A 16,255-nucleotide genomic window follows, 5' to 3' on the forward strand; every position below is an offset into this window, starting at 1 on the left:
CATCCTCAACCAATCAGTAGCACCCATTCCCTAGCACCTTGCCCACCAAATTATCCTTAAAATAAGCCTTAGGCAGCCCGAGTGTGGTGGCTCACACCTGTAATCCCAGCACTTTAAGAAGCCAAGGTGGGTGGATCACCTGAGGTCAGGAGTTCAAGACCAGCCTGACCAACATGGCAAAACCCTGACTCTACTAAAAATACAAAAATTAGCCAGGTGTGGTGGTGGGCACCTGTAATCCCAACTACTCAGAAGGCTGAGGCAGGAGAATTGCTTGAACCCAGGAGGTCGAGATTGCAGTGAGCCAAGATTTCACCATTGCACTCCACCCTGGGTGACAGAGCAAGACTCCATCTCAAAAAAAAAAAAAGAAAAAAAACCCTCAGGCTCTGAGCTTTTACATAGGTGGCTTTGAGAAATGTTTCCCATTCTTTCGTTTAGCTGCCTTGCAATAATTAATGTATTTCTCTACTGTAACTCTGCTGTCTCAGTGTATTGGCTTTTTTCATGCAGTGGGCAAAAAAAACAAAAAAAAAAAAACAAAAAACCATCAGGTTGTAGCAATATAATAAATTTCCAAAATATTAGCAGCTGAAAAATTCAAATGTGTTATCTTAGTTTTGATATCCTATGTGGATCACATTGGGAAAAAATTAAGTTGTCAATAAGGCTGCATTTTATTCTAAAGTTTTAGGGAATAATTTCTTCTCTTGCCTTTTCTAGAGCTGCCCATATTCCTTTGGACATGGCTTCTCCCTCCATCTTTAAGTTTAGTAACATTGAATCTCTCTGGCCATTGTCTTATAGTCACATCTCAAACTGACTCACTTTTTCTGCTTTTGTCTTCCATTTTTAAGAACCCTTGTGATTGCATTGGATTCACATGGATAGTCCAGGATAAGCTTAGTATTTTAAAGTCAGCTGATTAGCAACCTTAATTCCATCTGTGATCATAAATCTCATTTAGCCAACGTATTTCCAGTTTTGGGGGATTAAGAATGGACGTCTTGGGAGCTATTATCCTGCCTGCCACAGATAGTAATTATTTTTTATTAATAATTGTGATTTTTTCTTTTATTTCTTTGGTAAGAAGTAATGCCTAAAAAATGTAAGAATCCTGAGAGTATTCTCAGAAAAATGGGCCTTAAAAGAATAACAAAATGTGCTAATGCCTTCACATAAGGTGAATAATTTACTTGATTCAACCTTGTTTTAATGTAAAGTGTTACAGTCTCTCAGATGAATTTTGGAAGTAACAAATAGGGTGAAAAAGAAAGGCAGAGTCTTTGAAAGAAATAGCTACCATATGGTAGTGAGGAGGAGACATGACTACCAAGTTTTCACTATGGCAGATATTTCAATATCTGATATAAAGGTAAAATGGGAAATAATTTGAAATACACATAATAATTTCTGGATATCCTTTCAATGAAATGAGGGGAATCGTCTAGCAAACCTTTCAAGTTTGTCAGTATCTATAGGTGTCTGCCACTTTCATCATCTTTGACTAATCTTATAATTCTGCAAAATGTACAGAACTGATAACAATGCAAATAATTTTTTTCCAAGGGAAACACAATTGATTTTCAATTCTGTCAAAGAAAACCTGGTCTGCATAATAAAATGGTCAAAACATTTTATTCAGGAACAATCGCAATAGAGGAAAGAGACTTCAGCTTAGAACTGGCCTCAATTGCTAATACATCAGGGACAAGTGAAGATTTTTAGCCAAGAAGTAGGGTAGAGGTCAGTGGATAACCATATTATTAAGAGGAAATATCAAAGGTAAGGTGGGATTCTGGCTAAACAGATTTGACAGGATTCTCGTTGAAGGCTGGCTAGGATGATCAGATATCAAGGGTCTGAGGTTCTCTCTAAACTGACTTTGAATTCCTGTTAAAACTGGGTGATACAGGCCCAACAACTAAAAGCCTAGCTAAGAAGAGAAACTAGAAGGCCCCGACTAAAGGTTAGTCAAGGAGTCTTTGTTACTTCTAACAAAAAAGACAATAAGCAGTCTTACATTTATTTAAACATTTGTTTAATATTCCTGATTATCTATATATAATTATTCTTCAGATGTTTCTTTAACTTAATTTTAACACTTTAGGGGCAAAGAGAATTTCTCTTTGAAAGTTTTAGTCTGCTGAAATCAACTGATATTAGACAGATTAACAGGAGAAAAGGCATACAAATTTATTAATGTGCATAGGCACAGGAGTCATACAAAATATGAGACTCAAAGAAGGACCAGATGGCTGAAGCTTAAATAGCCTCCTTTTCATAGAGGCAGGGAAGATGGGGATATGTAGGCCAATTTTAGGGCTAGTAAATAATTTTTAGGACAGTTTGATGGGTCCAAGGGGCATACAATAGTTTGTAAATGAATGTCTTTAGAAACTGAATGAGGCCAAAAATTTATGGAAAGATGAAGGATAAAACTGCATTGCAAACGACAGTTGTCTTATTATTCAGATAAGTTATCTTAGGTAATTTTTCTGAGCTGCCATCAGAAGAATAGATAAAAAGTCTGTCTGGGTGTGGCGACTTTAATCTCCTCTTTTTTGGTAGTTAATCTTTCCTGGCAATTATTTATTTATTTATTTTATTTTAATTTTTGAGATGGAGTCTTGCTCTGCCGCGAGGCAGGAGTTCAGTGGCAAGATCACAACTCACTGCAACCTCCGACTCCCAGATTCAAGCAATTCTCCTGCCTCAGCCTCCCGAGTAGCTGGTATTACAGGCACATGCCACCACACCCAGCTAATTTTTTTGTATTTTCAGTAGAGACGGGGTTTCACCATGTTGGCCAGGATCGTCTCAATCTCCTGACCTCATGATCCCCCCGCCTCAGCCTCCCGAAGTGCTGGGATTACAAGTGTGAGCTACCTCACCCAGCCTTTTTCCTGGTAATTTAATAAGATTCCTAGGAAGGAGGTTTAAGACAATTCCATTTCCTTTGAAAGATGTCTCCTCAGTTAGATAAAATTCTAGAGACAGCCCCCTTTTTCCCGTGGAGGCAGGGAGAAACATGAGAAGTTTAGAAAATTATTGGCTCTGAGGCAGCTTCTAATGACTTCCAATTTATATTAATTAAAAGTGCTCAGCTTGCTAACATAACATACTCCAGTGTACACACATTAGAAAATCTTTTAAATCTGTGTTAAAAACTATAACACCTTACATTGATACAAGGTTGAATGAAGTGATTTACTCACAGTGTGTTAAGACAGTACACATTTTTTTAACTTTCAAGGTACACTTTTCCCAGAATATTCTCAAGATTCTTATATTTTTCTGAACCCCAACAACACCATGACTGGTACTTTCATCAATTAATTGACTAAAACATTTTATGGACATTTTATGTTTATATGACAGTCATGTTGCGCTCAGGACACACCACCCTGAAATATGACTAGGAGACCAGAATATATCACCCTAAAATATAGTTGTTTGGCATATTTTGAGCTGGTTATTCTAAGAAACTGCGGACATAGGAGTAGTTCTGAAAAGCTATTTGTAAAAGAAATTTACTTCTATAAAGAACACCTACATTGGTAAAGTATCTGTCTCAAAAAGAAGGCTGCTCCAAAACATTTATTACCTGAGAGACTTTGTCTGCATAACAAGTTAGCTGTTATTTACCATATAATTTCTCCCTTCACCCTCCCATAACTTGTGTGGCCACCAACCCTCAGAAGCTCCAAGCCCCTCCTGTTTGCTGTAGCTCAGGATGCTACATAAGCTTCAATCATCTGACACCTCCTCAACTCTCATATTTTGTGAGAATTTTATGTGTGCATAGGTACATAATTAAATATAATTTTTTTCCTGTTAATATGTCTTATGACAATTGAATTCATAACCCAGCCAAGGAACCAAGGAGGCTGGAAGGAAGCCATTTTTTGCTCCACTAAAGTTGTGATTTTACTTTTTTTGAAAATCGATTTTTAACACAGATAAAGGATTACAAGTAAGGTTTGTATTTGGCCTGTTTTCCCTACTGTATAATAGAGAAATGTACTTACTGTATAATAAATATGGATTTTGCTATCCATCATTTTTCAAGACTGACTAATCACTGATAAACATTTTTAGTTTTCATTGCAATTAGCTACAGAGTTTCCTGAGTGATTTTCAATAAACAATTTGGCGATGATGTAACTAATAAGTCTGTTACCCAATACACACAGCAAGTTCATACATAGTGATGGGGGTTGCAGCAGAGAAAGAGGTTTAATCATACAGTCACTGAAGGAGGAGATGGGAGAAAATCTCAAATCCATCTCCCAGAGGAATTTGGGGATAGGGTTTTAATGGTTTTGGAGTTGGCCTAAGTGTGGAGGTCATTGGTTGAAGAGTGCAGGATACAGTCATGGGACAGGGAGATGAAAAAAAAACTGTATTTTCATGCTGATCCTATTCCTCTGTGAGGTTATTCAAACTGGTTGCTGAATTTGGGGTCTGAAGAAAATCGTAAGTGATCTGTGAATGAAAGTCTTATAATTCCAGTGTCAGAGATTATTTCTATGGGAACATTGGGAATGCAAAACAATTCTTAAACAGTTTTATAAACTTAATGTCAGAAATCCTATCTATAGAAACAATGGAAATACAAATGATCAGTATCTACGGCTATTTGACCATTAGCAACAAAGAAGGGGTCTGCTTAATACTTAATTATAACTATATTTCTGTCCAGAACCCGGCATGCATTTCTTGTCAACCACGTGGTTTTGTGTTTGAACTTCAAAGTGACATGATTATTTTTAGAGAGATGAACAATAAACTTAAAGCAAGAACTTTTTCTCAAAAAAAATATCTAGGATGGAAGATCCTAGATATTTAAACATTAGAGGAATGTCCACAGAAAGAGGGAAGTCAATCTAGAAAGAAATAGAAAATAAAAATAGAACACTAAAAAATTTTCAAAAAATTTTATACACAACTCTGCATAAGTCCAGAAGTTCCACCTCTAACATGGGGTATGGAAGAAAGAAAGGGAAGAAGAGAATCAAAGTTGATGATAACAGTGAATATATTTGAGAAGCTGTCTGGTTTTGTTATAGGAAAGGATTCCTGATCCAGACCCCAAGAGAGGGTTCTTGGATCTCGCACAAGAAATAATTTAGGGTGAGTTCGTAAAGTGAAAGCAAGTTTATTAGGAAAGTAAAAGAATGGCGGCTACTCCATAGAGCAGTCCCATAGGCTGCTGGTTCCCCATTTTTCATATAGGGTAACTTCCTGATGTTGCTATGGCATTTGTAAACTGTCATGGTGCTGGTGGGAGTGTAGCAGTGAGGATGACCAGAGGTCACTCTTGTGGCCTTCTCGGTTTTGGTGGGTTTTAGCTGGCTTCATTACTGCAACCTGTTTTATCAGCAAGGTCTTTATGACCTGTATCTTGTGCGAACCTCCTGTCTCATCCTGTGACTTAGAATGCCTTAACCCTCTGGGAATGCAGCCCAGTAGATCTCAGCCTCATTTTACCAAGCTCCTATTTAAGATGGAGTTGCATTGATTCAAATGCCTCTGACAGTTCTTCTCTTTTCTTAAAACTGTATTTTAAGAGGATTGTTGAGATTTTGCTTAGTATAGTGTGTGTGTGTGTGTGTGTGTGTGTGTTTTCAGCTCAGACAACAGTAACATTAATATTTTCTTTAGGCTGTTCCACCCCTGAGCATAGTTGAATGGAAGGCAATTGGAAGTCACACAGTGTGAGGATCCCTTAGGTTGCCTGCAAGCAACTTAACCAAGTGGGAACCAAAGCTACTGTTCCCCTTATTCTTTTTAGTTTTTCCTCTTCAAGCCTGTTTCGGATTGTAGAACCTTGAATTGAAAAGTCAACATTAGCAATTCAAATTCTAAACTGAGCTTTTTAATGCTAAATACTTGTGGATATCATTTGAGAAGATTGTCAAGTTAAACAATGTAGATTTTTTATATATACAGCAAAGTGACTTTGCAGATATTACTCAGTTAAGATCCCAGCCATGATATTCATCTTGTGCATATGCATACAATCCAGAACCAGCACAGTATTTTGTAAATTCAGCATTTAGTTATCTCTTACCCATTAAGAGGAAGAAAAGAAAACATTTCCCCCCAACACTTTTATTCAAGCCTGAAGCTAAGCAAGGAGAAAGAGAAAAGGTTTTTAGAATTACAAATAGAACCTTTAAATTGTAGAAATTTGCTAATTTCATTTATGAAAGCACTGCCTAACTTCTGCTTTCTCACTCAGCTGTTATTCAAATCTCTGTCCCTAGCCAAAGAGAGACAATAATCCTACCAGGAATTTAGTGAGTTTTCTTTTGGAGATCAGACATAAATGCTGCATATTTGAATATGCAAATTTAATAGAACAGATTGCCAAGAAATGAAAAATGGTTATATGTTTAGCCCTAGGAAGTTAGCCCAGCTTAATAGAGCTGACAACGAGTTAAGGAGTGCCCACTTGCAAAACTCATATAGGGAAGAAAGTGCATATAATTTGCTTACCTAACAGGAAGGGACTGAAAAGTGAGTTAAATTGTGGAGACCTAGATTCTCCCCACATTTGCAGTGGCATTCTTTTAAAAGGCTTCAATTTCCTGCTGTGTAAAATAAAGAGGTTTTCTTGTGTAATCTAGATTATTTACAACTTGAAAATTCAAAGACATGTTTCTAGCGTATCTAATTATTTCACATCTGTAGGGAAGGTATCTCATGCCATGGCTGAGCATGTATGAGTCTCATTGTTTTGCAGTTTGTGTAAAACTGTAAAAAGCATTCACCCCCATTCCCTATGGTTATCATTCATGTTCTATTTCAATCTTGTGTAGTTTCCCTTTTAAAGAAGACCCAATAAGTTTAACTAACAAAGGGAAGCTCTCATCAAGTAATACATACTTTTAGTCTCCCAAGGTTTTGCTATTTGGTTGTTAACTAATCAAGGCTTATTCTATGTTTTTCCTTCTTCCTTTTTTTTTCTTTTTGTTCCTTTTTTTATTTGATAAGTCTCAGCCAGCTAGTATTTGGAGGTTTGAGAAATTGACAATTAGTTGCTCCTTTGGATTTACAGTAATCATTTGGGCAGATTGTCAATATCAATTTCCAGCCTACATGACTCTTCCATACCACTCTGAGAATTAGGTCAAAACTGTCCTTGGATAAAAAATTGGACAAAATTACCCAAAGTGGGGGAAAAAAAATCAGTTCAAGGTGAAGTGGGGGAAAAAAATAAATTATCAGTGCCCAGTTTGAAGATCTAGAAATATCCTTATATCTTGATAATATGTTATACATCCTGACTCCCAGGGTATAATTTCAGCACTGTTTAACTAAAGAGCAGATTTTTGTGTTATACACCATTTCTCCAGTTTTATCATTTTATGTTAAATATTGTTAGAGGTCACATGCAGACTTGCCATCCAGAAATGATTTTTAATTTTTATTCTTTTTTTTTGTTTTGAGAGAGGGTCTTGCTCTGTCACCTACGTTATTATACAGTGGCATGATCATAACTCACTGTAGCCTTGAATCCTGGGCACAAGTGGTCCTCCTGCTTCAGCCTCCCAAAGTGCTGGGATTACAGGTGTGAGCTATTGCACCCAGTTACCAATTGCTTTTTAAAATATATATATATATTTTATATATATATATACATTTATATTTATATACATATATATATATATATATATATATATATATATATATAAAACAATAGGCTGAGCATAGTGGCTCATGCCTATAATCCCAGTACATTGAAAAACTGAGGTGGGAGGATTGCTATGCTTGAGTATAGGAGGTTGGGGCTGCAGTGAGCTGTGATGATGCCACTGCACTGTAGTCTGGACAACAAAGCAAGGCTCTATCTTAAAAAATGAATAAAAATAAACATAAAACAATAGTTGTTGTAGTCAACATTTATTGAATGATTATAATAAGCCAGGCACTGTTCTAACAACTTTATGTACATGGAGGTGTTCAAAGTATGTGGTCCCAAAATATGCCACTCTAGCATACAGATTATTTTGGGCTGAAGGCAGTTAAGAAATAGCAGACACAGGATTAGCTTTCTGCTCACCTTTGTCTACCTGAAAACAGAACATATATTTCATTCCCCTTATAGAGGTGATTTTCCCCCTCAACTTCCCATACCCATCCAGGAAGGGGATAAATAATCTTATCACCAGACATGAGATGTCCCTGTGATGGACCCGCACAAACAAGCCCTACTAAGATAACCCTTATATTCCATTAATTTCCCTTACCACAGTTTTCCACTTCTAAAAACTTAATGTTTTTCCTTTGTCTTTTCACTTTTCTACAAATTTATTGTCCCTTTTTTAAGATGCTATACAAGCCCAAGCTCTAACCATCTCTCTGAGTTACTCATCCCTGAGTTTCTCCCATGTGCATGTGGGTTGCTAATGTTAATAAACTTCTGTTGGTTTTTCTGCTGTTAATCTGTCTTTTATCAGCTTAATTTGCAGGGTCTCAGAGAAACTAGGAAAAGAGAGGGCAAAGATTTTTCTTCCAACATGCATGAACATATTTAATCAAAATAGTAATCATAGATGAAGTATTCTTTGTCCAAAATGCTTGGAGCCAGAAAAGTTTCAGAATGTGGATAGTTTTCAGATTTTGGAATATTTGCATGTACATAATACTATCTTGGGGATGGGACCAACATCTAAGACAAAATTCATTTATGTTTTACATATACCTTATACACATAGTCTGAAGTTAATTTATAGACTATTTTAAATAATTTTGTACATCAAATTTTGACTGTGTTTAGATTGTAATTGATCACATGAGGTCAGGTGTAAAATTTTCCACTTGTAGAATTATGTGAGTACTCAAAACGTTTCAGGTTTTGAAGCATTTCATATTTTGGATTTTTGTATTAGGAGTTTTTGACGTGTGCTGTTATCCCAATTTTACATATAGAACTGTAGCCCAGAAATATCAAGTAAGTTGTCCAAGGTGACATAGATGGAAAGTTATGGACCTGTGATTTGAATCCAGACGCTCTGAAACCACCTTTACATAAATTATGATAGTAAGAGAAATCCAACAAAGTTGACTCCATCTCGTTTCTTACCTCATAAGCTAATTGCCTTTGTTAACTTTAAAGCAAAGATGCAAAGATGATAACAGTCCTTCCACAAATTAACTTCTTCTTTGCTTGGATATTGAAACAGCCTCTGTAAGACTAATAAAAAAACACAAGGTTGAGATTATGGGAGGGGCCTGAGTTTTGCTAAAATGTAAGTTAAATGACCCTCAGCCATTGTTCCCTAGCTTGCTTTTCTATGATCCCTTACTGTTCAAAAGTCACGTAGCCAGAAGTCACAGGATGTATAGCTTCCCCAATTGCTCCTATAGATTAACTCGCTATTGTCAAAACCTAAGATTGAACTTTGACATATTTTTCAGACTTGTGCATTCTGGCAACCAACTGATGTCATCAGAAACCATGGCTCTTACCAAGGAGCTGACTCAGCTGGTGACCCAACCCAGAACCTGAATCAGTGCATGAAGACAGTTTGAACACTCCTGTGATTTCATCTCCAACCAATCAGTAGCACCCATTGCTTAGATCCCTGCCTTCCAATATATTCTTAAAAACCCTGGCCCCCAAGTTCTCACAGAGGTGGATTTGAGAAATGTCTCCCATCCTTCTGCTTGGCTGCCCCTGAAATTTTTAAACTCTTTCTTTCCAACGAAACCTGATGTTCTCAGTGCATTGGCTTTTCTGGACATTGGGGAAAACGAGCCCATCAGGCTGTTACACTCTGGCCAAAGAGCTAAGTTTTTAAACTTCATTTTGCTCCATCTCATGATATTAAAAGCTGGAGGTTATTCTATGTAAAACATAAACATCTATTAAAAATAATGCCTTAAGAAAACTTAAATAGGGGGAAAAAGCATATAAATTTTATCTATGTAGAGGAAAATATTTAGTAAGTTGTTTAATTTCTCCAAACAACACATTTTCTCTGAATGAAAATTTGCTGCAAGAAATGGGTATATTGAGAATAACAACTAAATTGATTATTAATATTTCCAATATGTAAGTATAAAATTTTGGGGACAAAGTAGAATGTTTTATAAAGAAAAATAATTTATTTTTATATAAATTTATCTTCTCCACATATGAAAAGTTCTTATTTTTTCTTTCCAAATACTTATGTATTTTGAATGTCACCTTTATTTTGACTTGAAAATGTTATCTTTATTGCTGTCAATAATGTTAATTTGTTGTGAGTTTAATGTTATGACTGGTAACACACTAGTGATCTTCAAGAACACAAAAAGTGCTGGGCATGGTAGTTCATATCTGAATACCAGCAATTTTGGATACTGAGACAGGAGGTTTGCTTAACCCAGGAGTTCAAGACCAGCCCGAGCAACATAGGAGTCCTCTCCACCTCCCCAGCCACCTCTACAAATAATTTTAAAAATTAGCCAGGCATGGTAGAGATAACTGTGGTCCCAGCTACTCAGGAGACCGAGGTGGGAGAATTGCTTGAGCCCAGGAGGTAAAGACAGTGAGACTTGTTCACCCCACTGTACTCTAGCCTGATGGATAGAGCATGACAGGAAAAAAAAAAAAAAGGAACACAAAAGGTACTTTTGCAGAATAGGCAGACCAGGTACTTTCAAACTCTACTGAACAGAAGCTATCAGGAGGAAATAGAAGTTATGAGAAACTTAGAGTGGGCTATGAGATGGTATGGTACCTTGTATCAAAGCAATGTGAGTTTTAAAATACGGAAATTGGCTGGGCACAGTGACTCACACCTGTAATTGATAGTGACAAGAAGCAGCCAAATGCCTAGGCAGATAGGGGAGGTTCCCTGGTGAAACCCCACATTCAAGCCAAAAAGGACAGCCTGAAGGCTGAAAGACCTGACTGCTGGTCCCAGATGAAACCCATGACCCAGAGTGAGAACTTCTGTTCTTATTTGCCTGCCCTTTCCTGATTAATTCTTTCTGAATGTTGCCTTTTAACCAATTGAATATTGCCTTTTCCAATACTATCTATGGCCTGTCCCTCCCCTATTCTGATCCCATAAAAGCCCTGAACTCAGCCATGTTGAGGATACTTTCCTGCCTTCGCATCCCCTCTCCATTGAAAACTGTTTTCATCACTCAATAAGACTCCTGACCTTGCTCACTCTTCATTTGTCAGCATATCCTCATTCTTCTTGGGCACAGGACAAGACTTCAGGAACTGGTGTGCAAGCCAGACTTGGCCTGGGTGGGCTGAGTGGGCAGGCCATCTCCTGCAGCAGATAGCATGGCTGAGTGAGGCCCAGGCAGGGCTTTGCCAGCCAGAGGTCTCCAGTTTTCAAAGTGACTGAGAAACAAACCTGTGTCATAATCTCACACTTTGGGAGTCTGAGGCAGGAGAATTGCTTAAGCCCAGGAGTTTGAGATCAGCGTAGGCAACATGTCAAGACCTCATCTCTACAAAACATAAAAAGTTAGCTGGGCATGGCAGCATGTGCCTGTAGTCCCAGCAACTTGGGAGGTTGAGGTGGGAGGATCATTTGACTCTGGGAGGTTGAGGCTGCAGTGAGCCATATTCATGCCACTGCACTCTAACCTGGGTGACAAGAGCAAGACCCTATCTCAAAAAAAAAAAAAATATATATATATATATATACACACACACACATATATATGGAAATGGATTACAGAGAAGGCTTTATATTCAGCTGGTTGCCTCTCTCAGAAACCAGACAGGTTTGAATAGAAGGGGAAACATTGTGGAGAACATTTTGTCCCCTCTAGTTGTTTGGTCTCTTTGAGCAAAATGATGTTTGCAACCTGCTCTCCCATCCTTGAAATGGATTACAGTTCATCTCAGTCAGTGAAACTAATCAGAGTAGAGTAAGTACATATATTTGCTGAGGTAACAAAATAAAAGCTAGTCTTCTCTTTCTATCCCTCCACCTGGCATTTAGACAGTGCTTTCTTTTGCTGGAACTTGTAGGAAACCAGAATATGCCATCCCAACTATACCTTTTTGGGATATAGATTATTTTGAGCTGATTATTTTGAGAAACAGCAGACATAAGAGAAGCTCTGAAAATAGCATAAATAACACTTTGTAAAATAAGTTTACATTTATAAAATAAATCTTCATTTGTAATAGTGTCTTTCTCTCTACCAGAAAGATAAGAATGACTATAATTCACAAGAGGCTTATCAATGGAAAAAGCAGCAACTTAAGTGTGCCTAACAAAACTTACTCTTGTGTGCCTTACTTTTCCTGGTCACCTGCCCTTAACTGGCCTCCCCACACCCTTTCTCTTTGTTTTCAGTTGAAGATTATATGTATATATGTCATATATATATTATATATGATATAATGTAAACAAGCTTCTCTTTGTTTTTCTCCTGTTAATACGTCTTTTTGTTATACCTGCCCTAGCTGAGAACCTAGAAAGGAAGGAGAAGGTATTTTTTTCTTCTCTACAAACTTTAAATCACCTGTAACTGAAAATAACAACAAAAAAATCTTAATCAGCTATTATAAAAATGAATTTCCTAAACTGAAATACTTACCCAAATATTGAAACTGGATTTCTCATATAAAAATCTATGAATATTTAACAGAAACCCTCAGCTCTTATGTATTCATGTATATTTCCAAATACAATGTTGTTGGCTAGGTTCTGCTGTACTGAAAAGAAAAATACCTAATTAGCAGTCATCTAAATTGAAGAAAAAATGTAAAAAGAAATATAAATAATTCTACGATTGTATTGCCTTTGAGGAACAAATTGAAAGAGCTTTTAAAATAGTAAATTAAGTTATAAATATGCTGCTCTAAAATACTTCCTTGTGGCTTAACTTAGCACTGCAGGAAGGCAAAGTATATTTACCCACATTTTGAGTGTTATATTTTATAGTGTGTTTGCTTTTTCCCATTTTGAGCAATCTTTTGGTGCCCCTATGAAATCTTGAATATCCAAGGCAGTGGGAACATATCAGATTAACAGTCAAACACAGGGATACAAAAGAAGCACAATCAATAAAACCTTCCTTATAGCCAACCTATCAAAGGTACTGAGATCTATTTAATGAACAATGTGAATGTAAAAACCAGTGTTCCTTCTTCTTGACTGATTTCACATTTGTGTTTCCTCCATCTTCCTTTTATTGACTTGTCCTTAGATTTTTCATGATGCTGAGAAATACCTTTGTGCTTAGACCTCAGCTTAATTATCTCTCAACCTTCTGTGCTCCCATAGGGCTACATTCTTCTCTAGCCCTCCCTCTACCCTAAGTTACTTCTTCTCTTTTCAGAGATTTTAAAATGGTACAAAAAACTAAACAGATTGGAACACATTGACAACCAGTCAAAAAACTTGGAACCCAAACCAAGAGGAATTATTGAATGATCTGGCAGAATGGATAAAGGAAAAAAAAAAATGTCTAATAGACTTTGCACTGTGTCTCACCAAAGCACCCATGCTGCAGGGTAATCACTCTCCAGTTCGGGAGAGAGGTAAAATATTTCTGCCTGACAGTTCTTAACATACTTGAAGATCAATTTTAAGTCACTTTCAGTTCTAAACCATCAAATACAGACAGAATTCCTATTTTGAAAGTGAGACAGAGAATATTTGAGCACAACAGAGTGAATGATAATGTTGGTAGTGCTGGTGGGTTCTTCCGCCACACCTTCTCCATTACTCCTACCTAGTATGCTTTCTGGACTTTTATAATATTGATAATAAGTCGTGGCAGAAAGTCTTAAACTCCACAATAGTTACCAATAAGAAGCGGAAAGTTAATAACCATTGTACTTGAGTAGAATCAAGGAAAGCAGGCCATCAGGGGCAGTGCCTCACAGCTCAGACAAGGACTGCCAGGACTCACGGGAATGGATGGTTGGGAATGTGAGTCCAGTTCTTTCCATAGTCACTGCCGCTAGAAAGTGCCAACTCCAAGTGACCCAGTCTTTTCCAGTAACTCACATCACTAAAACAATATCCATTCATTAGGATTTATTTAAGATGGATCGTGAGCTAATATAAAACTTATTGAATCTATACTTTCTTTTTTTTTTTTTAACTTTGTGAACCCAAAATACCCGAGATGAGTCTCAATCAATTTAGAAAGTTTATTTTGTTAAGGTTAAGGACATGCCCGTGACAAGCCTCAGGAAGTTCTGATGATATGTGCCCAAGTTTGGCGGGGTACAGCTTGTTTTTATACATTTTAGGAAGACATAATTTATCAATCCATACATGTAAGATTTACATATATACACTGGGTTGATCTAGAAGGGTAGGACAACTCAAAGGATAAGAGAAGCCTTCCAGGAGTAGCAGGCTTCATAGAGAATAGATTGTAAATGTTTCTCATTATACTTTAGGTCTATATTGATATTAACGCTGGAGGAGTACAATGAGGCATGTTCGACCGTGTCTTCTATCATGGCCCAAACCAGTTTTTCAGGTTTACTCTGGAATTCCCTTGGCTGAGAGAAGGGTTTATTTAGATGGTAGGGGGCCCTTAGAATTTTATCTTTGGTTTACAACCTCTTTAAAATTTTACTGAGGGTGTGTATAGTATTGGGACTCAGAAACTGGTACCTCAAAATATGGTACTTTGTCTTATTGACACAAAGAAGTCTCAAAGTCTCTACCTTTCCCACTCTTACTCACAGTCTCTCCCAATGCACAGGGTAAAGTTGAAGCTCCTTTATCTGCCTATTCAGACCCAACAAAAGGAACAATTGTTTTTTCTTTCCCTACCTGTAATACCAAGAATATAACCACACCTGAACAGATTTTTTCACGAGATAATGTACTAGTTAATCTCTCCTGATGCGTTTATTCTCCCTAGTAATCCCCTTAATAGAATTCCCCTTCTTTCCCCTCCCATAACCTGTTTTGCCAAAATGGAATATAAGCTTCTAAACCCCTTTGGGGGCAGGGATGGTCAGTCTGTGGTTCTCCTTGTGTACACATTAATAAGTTTTTATGCTTTTTCTTGTATTAATCTGCCTTTTGTGAGTAAATTTTTAAACAAACCTTCAGAAGGCAAAAGGGAAGTTTTCCCTTAGCCCCTATAATGGTTACATTTTGATATCTTCACATTGTCCTCTTATCATAATGAGTGTTAACTTCTAGACTTTCAATCTTCTATGACCACCTATAATCCAAATCATAGGATTATATTTTTAAAAAGAACCAGTAATTGTGTTTTTGAACAATGAGACAATAGGCTTTAAGAACTCAGTTTTAAAAGTTGAAAACACCAAGTGTTAAGTGGTATTATTGTGCAGGCATTCTTAAACACCAGAGTAGTCTTCCAATACCAACAGTTTCTGTTATTGAACTTTCTGAATGTTGAGATTATTCAACTAGGGAAATATTTGTCATATGGAATGAAACCCTTATAAACCAACCCAAGTTAATACAAAGTTTTAAGGGCATAGAGGAACTTTTGCACATGTGAAAGCAGTAAATGAAAGATAGCTGGACCACATAAGCAATGAAACTAGAAAAATTAAACGTAGGAGTATTTAAGCAGGAAAAAATATCTTTTACTTTGATCTTTGCTGAACAGCTTCCTCCCACCCAAAACCATAGAGAGCTTTAGCTTAAATAACCAGTTTTATTGCTATTATTTCATTATAATTTGTGCTTTGTACACTAGAGGAAACTATCTGTAGAAATAATAGGAACTATCTGTCAATATTGGATACCAAAATGCTAACATGGCAGGAAAGGAGCCTTCATGAGCACAAAGATGATAGAAGTGTTGTCTAACTGTTAATGCCCCAGGACCAAACTAGACCCCCAAAAGTTGATTGAGGCAGTGATCAGGCAAACCCAAGAAAGTCAGGTCTATTTGGAAATTTTACCATTCACCTCTAATAGCCTTCCTGTGATTCAAATGCTTAATGCAGCTAGAGTGGTCTGCATCCCTTCCCAACCCGTGGGGTTATGCCCACATGTCTCTTCCTTTCTCTTTTTCCTTTCTGCTTCCTTGTCCTTTATTTTTTCAGGCTTCAGGGGAAGTGGTAGAAAATGTAGAAAGAACAAACATTATGTGAGTATTATGACCTCTGATCCTTAGTTTTCAATTTATTCTGCTCTAGCATTTAGATTAAACTTTCTGCTACACTAAGCAATGATCTTAAATACATATTGAATATGATACAATTCTAAGATATCAGGAACCCAGGCTACTCCCCAGCCTTTAATCGGGCTGTTTGGAATTCTACTGCATG

The sequence above is a fragment of the Pongo abelii genome, chromosome 17 (assembly GCF_028885655.2).
Source record: "Pongo abelii isolate AG06213 chromosome 17, NHGRI_mPonAbe1-v2.0_pri, whole genome shotgun sequence".
NCBI classification, from domain to species: domain Eukaryota; kingdom Metazoa; phylum Chordata; class Mammalia; order Primates; family Hominidae; genus Pongo; species Pongo abelii.